Source organism: Mirounga leonina, unplaced genomic scaffold, assembly GCF_011800145.1.
Source record: "Mirounga leonina isolate KUSES-001 unplaced genomic scaffold, KU_Mleo_1.0 Mir_101664, whole genome shotgun sequence".
Taxonomy (NCBI): Eukaryota; Metazoa; Chordata; class Mammalia; order Carnivora; family Phocidae; genus Mirounga; species Mirounga leonina.
In genome coordinates this window covers 11798853-11812210 of record NW_023270175.1, presented here as the reverse complement: position 1 = coordinate 11812210, position 13358 = coordinate 11798853, and positions in this window count along the sequence as shown.

Genomic DNA, 13358 nt, shown 5'->3' with positions numbered 1-13358 from the left:
TCTGCCTTAACCTGGAAAGATCTGCCCCTAGCTCTCCTCAAGGCTCACCCTGCCATCCCGCTCAGTTCTCTTTTCCAATGTCCCTCAGGCAGTGCAGCCTTCCCTGACCACCGTATTTAAAATAGTACCCCCACTCCCGCCCCTGCTTTTCGCTCCCCTTCTTCTGCTTCCACTTACTGCTTATCTCCTCTCACCATCTGACAAACCACACATTTTACTTGTGAATCTGTGTTTCATGTATGGCTCCCCCTAGAAGGGAAACTTCCTGAGAGCAGGAGTTTTTGCTGTGTTTACTACTCTGTCCCAGTCCCGAGAATGGTGCCTGGCACATAGTTCACACGGAATAGATAGTTCCTGAGTGTACGAGTGGTCATCTTGGGCCGTAGCTGAACATTTATTAAGCGCTTAATACTTTATTTCATCAATTCTAAGATGCCAGTGGCATCTTGGGGCGGGGTGCGCCTGAGTGGCTCAGTTGTTAAGCGCCTGCCTTCAGCTCAGGTCATGATCCCGGGGTCCTGGGATCGAGCCCCCCATCGGGCTCCCAGCTCAGCGGGGAGTCTGCTTCTCCCACTGTCCCTCCCCCTGCTTGTGCTCTCTCTCTCTTTCTCTCTCTCTCTCTCCTGTTCTCTCTCTCTCTCAAATAAATAAATAAAAATCTTTAAAAAAAATAAAAAAAATTGGTTGTGAGAACCCCATTGGTTTCAAAGGTATAAAAATGAAAAATGTACATCTGAGAATTGCTATGTGCCAGGCACTGGGGAGAGTGCTGGACGTGGATTCTACCATCTACCTTCCATCCATTGAACGCCTCTGGGATTCAGACCCAAGCAGTGCTCTGCCGTAACAGCCTCCCTTTGGTACTGGTTCTTGTGTCATTTTCAGTTCCCAAAACAGAAGGCTGTCTCTCTGGTTGCTATAATTTTCACTTTTAAAGCAAACAATATTTAGCCTTCACTTTCCTTTCTTTTAAATGCTGTATGGTAGAGCATGGCAGGTGTGTGAGAACAGAATTTGAGTCCTGGCTCTTACCACACAGTGGCGGTATCACCTTGGACTTAACCTCTAAGCCAAGGTTTCTCCATGTGTAAAATGGAGATGATGCTCTTACCCATCTTGTAGGGTTTTTTTTTTTTAAGATTTTATTTATTTATTTGACAGAGAGAGCATAAGCAGGTGGAGCAACATGCAGAGGGAAAGGGAGAAGCAGGGTCCTGGCTGAGCAGAGAGCTCAACGTGGGGCTCCATCCCAGGACCGTGGGGTCGCTTAACTGACCGAGCCACCCAGGCGCCCCCCATTCTTGTAGGGTTTTAAAGAAAACTAAATAGCATAATGCCACCAAATACATAGTAAGGCAATAAACGTGGGCTTTTTAATGATACGGAGCAAGATCTTCTTTCTAAAGATGATAGATGTCGAATGTTTAGACAAGATCACAGACACAGGAAGTAAAGAGAGATTAGGGCTGAGATAAAACCTTAGGAATGGAAATTCACTCAAACTAGGTTTAAAAAAAGAGAAGTGAATTACGAAGTTATAGGGTAAGTCTCACAGAATCCAAATGAAGGAAGTACATCCGGGACTCAAAGGAACAGAGAGGTAAACTATGAAGCTTCAACTGAGAGAATACACAGGTGATGACTCCCTGAAAAGTTTAGAAAAAGAGGAGTGATAACTTGCACTGCATTTATTAAAATGTGTTATAAAGCCAGAATCAAATGTTAGGTGGGAATAAGAATAGACCAGCAGTTTAACAGGCAACATACGCGCAAACATCAGCGTGTGTGTGTGTGTGTGTGTGTGTGTTTGATAAAGATGTTCTTTTCAGATCAGTGGGGAAAGAGTAAACATTGAAGCTGAGACACGGGGTTAATTACATTTAGACACCTACCTCACGATAGTACCAAAATAAATTCAAGGTTGATTAAAGACTTAAATTTTTGAAAACTATAGAAGATATAGAATCAAATATAGATGGCTGTAGATCTTACCTCAAAATAAAGAAGACCTGTTGTTTTTTTTTTTTTTAAGATTTTATTGATTTGACAGAGAGAGAGAGAGACCGCTAGAGAGGGAACACAAGCAGGGGGAGTGGGAGAGGGAGAAGCAGGCTCCTGGCTGAGCAGGGAGCCTGATGCGGGGCTAACTCAGAACCTGGGATCCTGACCTGAGCCTAAGGCAGACGCATAACAACTGAGCCACCCAGGTGCCCCAGTAAAGAAGACCTTCTTAAGAATAAAGGAAAAAAAAAAAAAAAAGGAAATGCCAGTGGAGACGATCTCAATATATAAAAATGTAATATTTCTGATCATCAAAATGCCACCGGGCCCAAATTTAAAGACAAACTACAAACAAGGGAAAATACTCGCAATCTTAAGTATGACAAAGGGTTGGGTAATATCCTTACTATCAAATACAAAACAAGATAACAAATATTCCATGAGTGAACTTGAATAAGGACATGAACAGCTAAATCATGATAGAAGAAATACAAACTGAGTAAGTAGCTTGAAAAAAAGGTTCCATCGTCCAGGTAGGCAAAGAAATAGAAATTAAAACAAGAGATCTTTCAAACCGGTTGGGATATTTTTAATGGTGGCATTCACTCTTGGCCATGGTACGGAAAATTGTGCATACTGATAAAATGTTGAATGTGAAAATAAAAATTTGAAAATAATCTAAATGCCCAGTAAGACAGAACCAGTTAAGTCCATTGAAACGTTGGTGTGACAGAATGTTACACGGCCATTTAAAATCATATTCTCAATATGAATATGAGACAGTTCATGTCTTACTGTTGTTAAGAGAAAAACAAATGTTGGAAAGAAAGATGTACCACGATTCTGTTTTGGTAAATAAACGTATATCTATCTATCTGTATCTATCACTGCTCCTCTGCCCCCCAAGACGTGCTTCTCCCTTTTCTTCCACCTTCCCCACGCTGGGTGCAGAATCCCCCGCAAGAGGGGTCCGGATTGGAACCACTACTTCTGCAGTCAAGGAGGCTGCAGAAAAAAGCATGTACCCTATCCTGTTTGGTAGATCTGTATGTGCAGACATGTACATAAGCCTGTATGGGTATAAAACAAATACATTAAAGTATAACCAGCAGTCACCCCCAGGTTTGGGGATAGTGGGCGGCTTTAACTGCTTTTGATGTTTCTGTTTGGGTCAATCCAGTTTGCTTTGATAACCAGAAAGGGCCTCAGGAAGGTAATTCCCGCAGAGAGTGGGTCTGGAATCTCCGTGGTGCTCTCTGGTGGTCTGCTCCGAGATGAGCGCTAGCTCTGGGAGAGGACAAAGCCTCCACTCCTACCAGGACTTTCCCCTCATTTAAAGCACGTTTATTTATTTTTTTTAAAGATTTTATTTATTTATTTGACACAGACAGAGTGCACAAGCAGGGGGAGAGGGAGAGGGAGAAGCAGACTCCCCAGCGAGCAAGGAGCCCGATGCGGGGCTCGATCCCAGGACCCCGGGATCATGACCTGAGCCGAAGGCAGACGCTTAACGACTGAGCTACCCAGGCGCCCCCTAAAGCATGTTTAATTCAAAGAAAAATGCATTTATTTTACACTGTTCCTTAGTCCAGGCACCTGGCCTTTAACCATGCCCCGTGCACAGCTCTGCCAGCCCCAGAGCGATGCAGAGGCACGTTTCTCACCGGCCTGTCGTTGCCTCCTGTGCCATCTGAGAGCTGCTTCTCCCCATCTCTACGCGTTTCCACACGCTGCCTGCAGAAGCCCCCACGGGAAAGGCTGGAATTGGAGCCATTCCCTCTGCAGCGGAGGTGAACGCGAGTAGAAATGTAGCCGGCCATGGGCTCTGTGCAGGTGGGGCTGGGAACGAGTCCCCCACTGCCTGCTGCTCCATCTTCCGTACCTCTGTCTCTGCAGGTTCCACCAGCCTGACGCCTCTAGGAGGTGTGTCCGCAGTCCTCTTCTTCCAGTACCTTCTTTTCTATCACCAACACTCCCCGGCCACCAAAGCTGGACTCTTGCCATCTCCACCCACTTCCTTCCCCACCAGACTGCCTCTGTGACTTCGAGTCCTTTCATTATAGTCAATTCTATCAGTCCAGGCATTGACAGACCCTGTTAACGGCTATTAACTGGGAAGGGTAGAAGTTTGAGGCACTGTAGTATTACAGTAGAAAGAGCATGGAATTTGGTGCCGGGCAGATTGGGGTGAGAACCGAGGCTTCACCAACTCCCAGCTGAGTGATTTGGGGTGAGTTATTGAGTTGCCACAGCTGTAAAGTGGGAGTACAATATCCTCCTTGAAGAACTATTAATAGAGGAATCTATTATACTTCACAGAGCTGTGGCAGTCACCAGGGGGATAATGGCCAAATGTCACGTGGTAGGCCCTCAGCGGGTATCCTTTATACCCATTACCCCATCATCACAGAGCAGAGTGGTAAGGGTAGGAGAAGGGAGCCAACACTTTTTGGGGATCCGAGAAATTCAGGAGTTTGCTCAAGGTCACACAGCTATTGAATGGCAGAACAGGTTATCTATGAACCGAGGTCTCTCTGGCTCCGAAGCCCAGGCTCGTCCCTTAAACTAAACTTACTGGTTTTACATGCAGGTGCCCAGCCCAGAATGAAGAGATAATTGAGAGCCAGCCTCAGTAATTCTGGGCAAAGATTTATGAATGTTTTTATGAAAAAAGTCAGCCTTGCAATATTGGGTAATCACACTGGGCTGTGGAAGAGCTATGCCCAGGGATGAGTCTGCTTTCATACAGACCTAAAGACATTCCAGTGGACATCAGTGAGTTGTGAAGCCCTAAATGAACCAACCATAATGAAATCCTGGGTGATTTGTTCACATTGCACTATGGATTACAAACAAGCGTTGTTGAACTTCAGCGGGCATCAGAAACACCTGTTAGGCTCCACTCCCTGGACTTCTGGAGTCAGGTCCGAGGATTTTGCATTCGTAACAAGTTGCCAGGTGATCCTGATGCTGCTGGTCCAGAAACCACGCTGAGAACCATCAGATAAAAATATCCTATAACATTGCCGAGTCGCATCTGTGCCCCATCCTCTCAAAATTCCAGGGAGCTATTGGCACACACAGGAGTATCACAAAACCAGCCCCTGACCCAGAAAACCTAGCTTTAGGTCGATGTCCCTGATGGTCCTCTTCGTCCCCAGTGTTCCCCTCTAGTAAGCAAGGCCTCCCGGTTACCGGGACTGAGGAGAGAGAGAAAGCTGGTGGGGTAGGGTCAGTTCTCTGCCCCATCCCCTGTCCCTACACCAAGCAGGCAGCCAGGTTCTACCCCCCTTTGCCTCAGGGAACATTTATCTTATTAACAGGCCGTCTAAACCTGGCTGTTCCCCCGAACTCTGAACACCTTCATGGGATTATGCATAGGAGGGAGGGGACCGTGGATTGCAGGGCAGAAATGCAGAAGGGAAATTTCTGCTGGGACTCTGGGAGACAGGGCCTCGGGGAAATGGCTTCTTGGTGCACATAGGGAGGCTGGACACCAGGCATCCGGGTTCCCAGCCTAGACAGAGCCCCGTCCCCACCTCCCCTCCCGTGCCCCACGGGCCCAAGAGCAGTGGAGATGCCCACCTTCAAAGGACCATGTGGACTCGGACAGTGAGGGGAGCAGGGACGTTCACAATGGATTGAAGGCCCCACAGAAGCTCCTCCCCCTCCCAATCTTGGGTAACTTGCTGGAAGAGGAGAGGCCCTCTAATGGTGAATGAGCTCGAACTTTCCTTCACCTCAGTGGGATGGTGGGAAGATGTGGGTTTAAACTGCCGCCCTGGAGCAAACCTGCCCCGAGATGCACACCACACAGAAGACACAGCAGGCAAGTGCACACTCTTTATTATTAGACTCAGGAAACCTCTGACAGAGGCTGAGCTTGGTGAGCTGGGATTTCATGGGGGAACTCGAGGACACCTTTCGTTCAGACTGGAGACCATCTAACTTCCCACCCCCTGGGCTCCACCTGCCTCGGGGGAGCAGAGAGCCTGCAGAGAACACACCAAATGGGAGAGAAGGGGCCCGGGGCATTCCCAAAAGGGCTTGTCCCAGTCCAGTTCTATTTTTAATCCAGTCAGTCTTCCCAAGAGAAGCACCATCCACAGCATGGTGTTCGCCCTCGGAATCCATCTTGACTGGAAAGGAGCTTGGGATGGTGGTGTCCCAAAGCTGAGGGAGCGAGTGTGTAGCCGACACTCTCCTTCTTCAAGACAACCCAGTGGCCTTTCAGACAACTGGGAAAATAGCAGTCCTTTTCAAGGGAGGAAATCAGCAGGAGTCTCAGAAAAGTCCTGCCCGTACTTTTGTGAGGTTACTTTTCCCCATCTTTGCCACTGCCTGTTTGTCTCCGTTGGGACTGATGTGCTGAGCAGTTCAGTCATTCAAGTCCTTCCGTGAAAGTGCCTTTGACGTTGCCTCCAGAATCACAGAAATGGATCTTGATGTTATTTCAATTGGGTTCACCCAAAAGCCACTACTACTTGCTAGGCAAAGACACCCCCCATGTACACTGTATCCCAAATTAGGCTCTTCTGTCATCTAACCAAACTCATCCAATTGAGCTATAATGTGTGCACCAGATAATAACATATAATTGTAGTTCCTAACATACTGGGCAATCAATAACTATTTGTTCAATGAATTAATGAATGAAATTCAACAAACTTGCTATAACCTCCAACATTTAATACTACCCTCCCATCCACCCTTTGAAATCTGCTGTCAATCCCTTTTCCCTAACAGAAGAATCAAATTCTAACAAAATCTGTCTGCTTTCCCCTGTTCAGGATGTGTGCCAGAATGTCTCCTTTTCCCTGATTTCTTCACACTTCTACTAGCCCCAGCCAGTTGAGATCTCACTGAGGTGAAGCCTGCTGAGAGCCAGAGGGTATTTTGTGAGGATTCATTCACACACTGGGAGCTGGAGTTTCTTCGGCTTCACACAAAGTTCCTGGAGCTTAGAGACACAAAGAACAGGCCCTCGGCTATGAATTTTGTAAAAACAAATCAAGAAACAAAATGAACACTGCTGCAGTTTATAGCATAACAATAGCATTCTCAAGGAAAAGTGGTGTTCCTAGAACACAATGTGCGTATGTTCTAAAAGCATGATTCTTCTTAGCCAAAGACCTGCTATTGTGGGAGAGAGGAGGTTAATGAGAATACAGAAAAGAGAAAAAGAATGTTTCATCATGTCAGCCTCTCCAGGGTGTCAACCAATTGGTAGCAGCCATCCAGAGTCCACCACCTGTGAACTTAAACACAGTTGGAAAAATTTTCCTTTAAACGATTCATTAACATATTCGTTAGAGTCTCATCTTTCTTTAAAGCAATACACATTACACACACACATAAACATGTATGATACGAAACTGGGGAAAGAGATCCACCTGTGGAAATAGCTATATTAATGTGCTAAAAATGGTTATTACTTGATGGTAGGATACTGAAAATTTGGGGCATTTTCGATTTTTCTCTGCTGTAAATAAAAGAGTGAGCTTTTGATCAGAAGAGGGCCTCCAGAAATTGATTTCTCTTTGGAATCTTGTCCCCGTTCTTTTCTACATGCCTAAATTCAGTGAGAAACTCGTTTGGGGTCAAAGTTAGCATGTAGATTTTTTTTTTTTTTTTGCATTTATCACAAGCCAAGTGTCCAGAAAAATTAATCATGCTCTACACCACAGGCAGTCCCAATCCCCTCCTCCTCAGGTCGGAGGCAGGTTTGTCCTTTTGCTGGGATTCAAAGGCTTTCTTACCATTTGGTTGCCTGGGCATCTGTTTCTGTGGCTGTTGCTTCATCTCCTCTCTCTGGCTCCAGCTGTGCCCTGAGGGGTTTACGCCAAAGTGGGGCCTCGCAGGACCTTCTCCTTGGCCTTGGCTCCTCTGGCCCCACCGCGGGACCATCTCCTCCTGGGGCCCGAACGGAGGCCACGTGCCAGGTGGGTAGACGGCCCCGGTAGGCATCTGGGGCGGGAATGCTGCTCCGGCTGCTGCTTCTGCCACTACTGTGGGTTGGGGAGGTGGTGGGTAGGGGAACGCCACCTGGAAGGGCATGGGGAACGGCATTGGCAGGGAGGGTTGAACAACCTGGGCCCAGGGACTCGGCGGCGGCGGCAGCGGCGGCGGCGGTCCTGGCGTGTAAAGCACACCTGTCGTCGCGGGGGCCATCCGGGCCTCCCCTCTCTGGCTCTCCGCATCCCGGTCACGCTGCGACCAGGTGGCGGCCGGCACCTCGTTGCGATCCGCTACATTCAGGGGCCACATCTCGGTCGAGAGCCACTGCGCCTGAGACCCGGCCTGCTGGGGCTGCCTCTGGGCCTGGAGCAGCTGGCCACGCAGCGCCTGGCGCTCGTCCAGCACCCGCTGCAGGTCGTGCTGCACGCCGTGCAACTGCGAGACCGCCTGCTCACGCTCCTGGCGCAGCCGCTGCAGCTGGGAGGCCAGAGCCCAAGTGGTGGTCTCGCGCTCCTCCAGCTGCTCCTGCAGCCGCCGCACGCGGCGCGCCTGCTGCTCCTGCTGCCTCGCGGCCGCGCGCACACTCAAGGCCAGCGCGCTCCAGGAGTAGGCCCTCTTGAGGGCGCGCGGCACCTGGGGGTCGGCCACGATGGACAGCAGCTCGTCCTCGATCTCGTTCCAGGGCCTCGAGCAGAAGGTCAGGTAGAAGTCGGGACCGCCGCCGTTACTGAGCACCTCTTCGTTGATGAACACCACCACCTCGTTGTGACGGAAGCCGTTCCTGGGGTCGCCGGAATCTACGGCCATGGCCGCTGCGGCCTAGTCGGCCGCCGCGGCCGCCCCTGCTGCTCGAAAACAACGGCGGCCTACGGGCCCGCCCCGCCCACCAGCACCACCCCCGCCGGCGCCCACCCCCGCCCTCCCCGCCTCAGCCCCACTTCAGCCCTCGCCCAGTCCTGGCCTCCCCTTCCGCGGGCTCTCTCACCCAGTCGCTCGCTCGGTAAAGCGTGAAGCCGCCTCACCCCGCCGACCTCGTTCGGGGCGACGGAGGAGCGCGTCAGACATACGGGCTCTGAGTCACGGCCGCAAGGCCCGCTGGGACCGGCCCCACTCGGGAGAGAGCCCCCTGCTTGGCTGGCCGGTTGGCGGCTGCCTTGGGCTCTGCCCCCTTTCCTTGGCAAACGCCTCCTACAGGGCGGGGCGGGTGGGCGACTGTGCTGGAAATTGCAGTGAGCCCAGAGGCGCGTCTCGTTCCCGAGAGCTTCTGAAGGACAGCACCCAGAGGCGCGGCATGAAGTCCTGACCTGGGGGTCGGTGAGTGCGTGCGGGGCGGGGCCGGGGGCTCGTTTTGCTTCAGCGCCCTCGCCCATCACTCTCAGGTGCGATAGCAAACTTTGCTATACTCCCAAGCCGTCCGCCCTCTTCCCGCCTCGTCCTAAGCAGATGACCTTGGAGTTCCTGTCATCGAGAAAATCAAGTGATTGAGCCCTGAAGTCCGTCGGCTTTCCTTGCTAAACGCTGTCTTCCTGCCGCAGACCCTAGTCGCTCCTGTTCCCCTTCCCCAGCCACTTCAGTACATCTTATCCCCGCCCCCCGTATTTCCCAGCATCTCCTGTGCTACTGGATCTTTTTCTCGCATACAGTAAACCTGGCCAAGTTCTCTCTGTGCTTCGAATAATTTCCTCCCTCTACCCTATATCCTGCCCTTTCTCTCTTCCTATTAGACTCTTAGAGAATAGTCCACACTCTTGTCCACTTCATCGTGCTTTCACCATCCAGTCTGCGGCACATTGGTTCTTACCTCCCAAAACCTCAGCGAAAATTCTCTATTACGGTCACCAGCAGTCCCTACCTCAGCACAAAAGCAAGTGGATACTTTGAAAGTCAGTTTAAAAAATTTATTTATTTATTTATTTATTTGCGAGAGAGCCCGCCCGTGCATGCGCTGAGCGCAGGGCCAGTGGGAGGAGCAGAGGGAGAGGGGGAAGCAGACTCCCTGCTCAGCGGGAAGCAGGAGGCGGGGCTCCATCCCAGGACCCCGGGATCGTGACCTGAGCTGAAGGCAGACACTTAACCGACTGAGCCACCCACGTGCCCTAAAAGTTAGTTTTCACATGATTTTTCAGCAGTGTTTAATTCTGTTGACCATTCCCTTCCTTGACACCATACTGTCTTCGTTTCTGAGATATCAAATTCTACGGATGTTCCTCTTAGCTCTCTCGCTTATCTTTCATTGAACTGCCAGTTCTTCAGCACACAGCCCCATAGTTGGTGTTTTCCCAGTTTTGTCTTCAGACCCCTCCTCTTCGGGTGAGCTTATCCACTCCCATAATTTTAAACACTACTTCAAATCACAACTCTGTATTTCCAACTTAGACTTTTCTCTTCATCATCAGATCCATACATTTTTCTTCCTTTGACAGATAATTATTAAACACATAGTGGGCTCATTGGACAAAAACTGAAAAATACTGAAAAGTTCCCAGCCCTCCTGCTATTTATGTCCCATTGGTGGAATAATGAATGAAGAAAGTAAATAAATAAAGCAAAGTAATTGTAAATTGTGGTGTGTGCTATCAGGTTAATATATAAGTTGATGTGAGAGATAGAGACTAGGTTTGGGATTGTCCCCTGCGAATAAGGAGTTTAGGGACGGTCTCTATGAGAAAGGGACATTTGAACTGAGACCCAGAATTCCAGTGGCAGAAGTCTTGGTGCAGAAAATTTTCAAATCTTCAAGGAGTAGAAGAGATCCAAGTGTGACAAGAGCCTGGTAAGTTAGGGAGGGAGTGGAATAAGATGATGTTAGAAACATAAACAAAAGGGCCATCTTGCAATGGCCTTGGAAGCAATATTAAGAAGACTGGATTTTATTCTAAGTACGAAGGGGCAATGTTGTAGTATTTCCTGTGGTAGTGTTGTCAGGTCTAAAAAGTTTCACTCTGGATGTTACAGAATAGACATTATATGAAATTATATAAACAGGGACAACAGTTTGGAAGCTGTTGCAGTGGATTAAGCAAGAAATGATCATGATTTGGCTTAGTCTAAAGTATTGTTAATGGATATGGACACAGGGAGAGAGAATGTATTTTTAAAGTAAAATTGAGGGGTGCCTGGGTGGCTCAGTCGGTTGGGCGTCTGCCTTCAGCTCAGGTCATGATCCCAGGGTCCTGGGATCTAGCTCCACATCAGGCTCCCTGCTCAGCCGGGAGCCTGCTTTTCCCTCTCCCTCTGCCACTCCCCCTGCTTGTGTTCTCTTTCTGTCAAATAAATAAATAAATAAAATCTTTTTTTAAAAAAAAAAACAAAATTGACAGGTATTTTTAGATTGTATGAGGGTTGTAAAGATTGAGAGAAAGAAAGGAGATAAGGATGACCCCTAGTTTATAGGCTTTAGCAGGTGGGTGGATGATGGTACCACTTCCAAAATGGAGAAGAACAGGGGAGGAAAGGAAAAAACAAGAGTACATTTTCAGAGATGTGGTTTGTGATGTCTGTTCATGACTAGGGTAGAGATATCAAGTAGACCTTCAGGGATATACAGGTCTGGAGCAGAGGGGAGAAATTGGATTGGATATATAAATTTGGGGGAAAAAAACAGTGAATTGATGGTATTTAACAACCATGGACTTGAATGAGATCCCCTAGGGAAAGAGATGAGTAGGAAACAGAGGACCGAGTCCTGGAGCGTTCCAACCTATAGAAGCATGGTTTGAGTGTAGTCAGTTTTTAAAAGCACAAAACATGATTTCATGCTAATTCCTGCTTAGCCTTTAAAATCAGATGATTATGACGTATGCCATTTCAGCCATAGAAAAATATGAAAAGCTCCCTAGATCATTTTGTATAGCCATTATAATATAATATCCAATGAGAACAATATATTACCTCAAAAAGAATGCTACTGACCCATCTCATTTGTAAATATAGCTGCGAAGAGATTGTACCAACATTTCTGTGTTACTTTTGGTTAATATCCAAGAGAAATTCCCTGTTTTGAGATTCTTGCATTATATATGAAGGAGTGTAATAACTCTTAAAGGTATATTACGATAAGCTAAAGATGGGTATTGTAAGCTAAAGATGTATATTCCACATCATAGAAAAAGATGGACAGCTCCCCAGTTCATTTTGTGAAGCCAATAAAATTTAATAGCCAATCAGAAAAAAATAGTGTAGAAAATAATATAGTATAAAATATACTGGCCCATCTGTAAAAATTCTACATTAAATATCTGAAAAAGGACTGTATCAACATTCCTGTGACAGATATTGCTGGTTAATAACCAACAGCAAGCCATACTCTCTTACCTGCTAACAGAACCTCTACATTGCTTAGACAGTGATGTGTTAAGATATGGGCAGTGTCTCATGATTGGTCTCAGCCATCTTGTTTCCATTTGTCCGTGACACCATTTAGGAGTGGGTATGTTACCTTGTGCTGGCCAGGGAGACACAGAAAATTTGCTGGTGGTTTCAGTGAAAGATACTCCTTTGTGATAAAGGATCAGTGAAGTGAAAACCTTACCACAAGCCCTCATCCTTGGGATGCTGGTATGAGGAAGTGTTGTTGTTAGACCTTGAGACCAGGAGGAGAATGGGGCAGACATATGTTGTGACCATCATGCAGAAACAAGGTGAATCCCCACCCAAAATTTGGTTCAGATGTCAAGACTGATGACACCACGTACACACTAAGAGGGTATGAATATGTTTATTACTTACCTAATGGGACTCTCTGGGGAGAGCAGCCAGGCCTCCACAAATGGCTTAAGACAGTAAGGAAAGGAGACTGGTTTGGGATTTTAATGGTGGTTCAGGTTAGGGCTGGGGTGACAGTTCCTGGATGGGGCAGGGGCTTGTGTGGTTTGAAACTCCTGTCAGCACCAAAGGAGGAAGAACTTAGGCTTTCTTACTAACTTGCCCAGATGTGGGACCCAGGGAGAGAGTCAGGGTTGAGGCTTAAAAGCTGTCAGCAGTCAAACATCAAAAAAATGGAGTCAGCCTCTTCCTTATAATTCACCCGGGATGTTTGAGTGATGACAAAAATGCACCATGCTTCATTTAATTGCATTGGAACTTGTTTAAATAAGCCATTATGGCGCTCTGTGAGGCCTGAAGCCTGTAGCCTGTAAGGAAAGTGAAAGTTTCACTGAATATCTTGTTCAAGAGCCCAGTATTTTATATTCTGAGAAACAAAATGAGTGCCTTGGTCACTATCAGTAATGTTTGGGACTCCGAAGGGGATAAAGAGTGTCTTGGTAAGGCCTTATACTGTGGTTTCAGTATATGTACTGGCATATGTGACCTTGATTTTATGTGGGGTATCTGTGAGGCAAGAGTTCTGTACCCCAAGGGGGGAAACCCCAGACAAAGAATTATTGTTGCTGCCATTG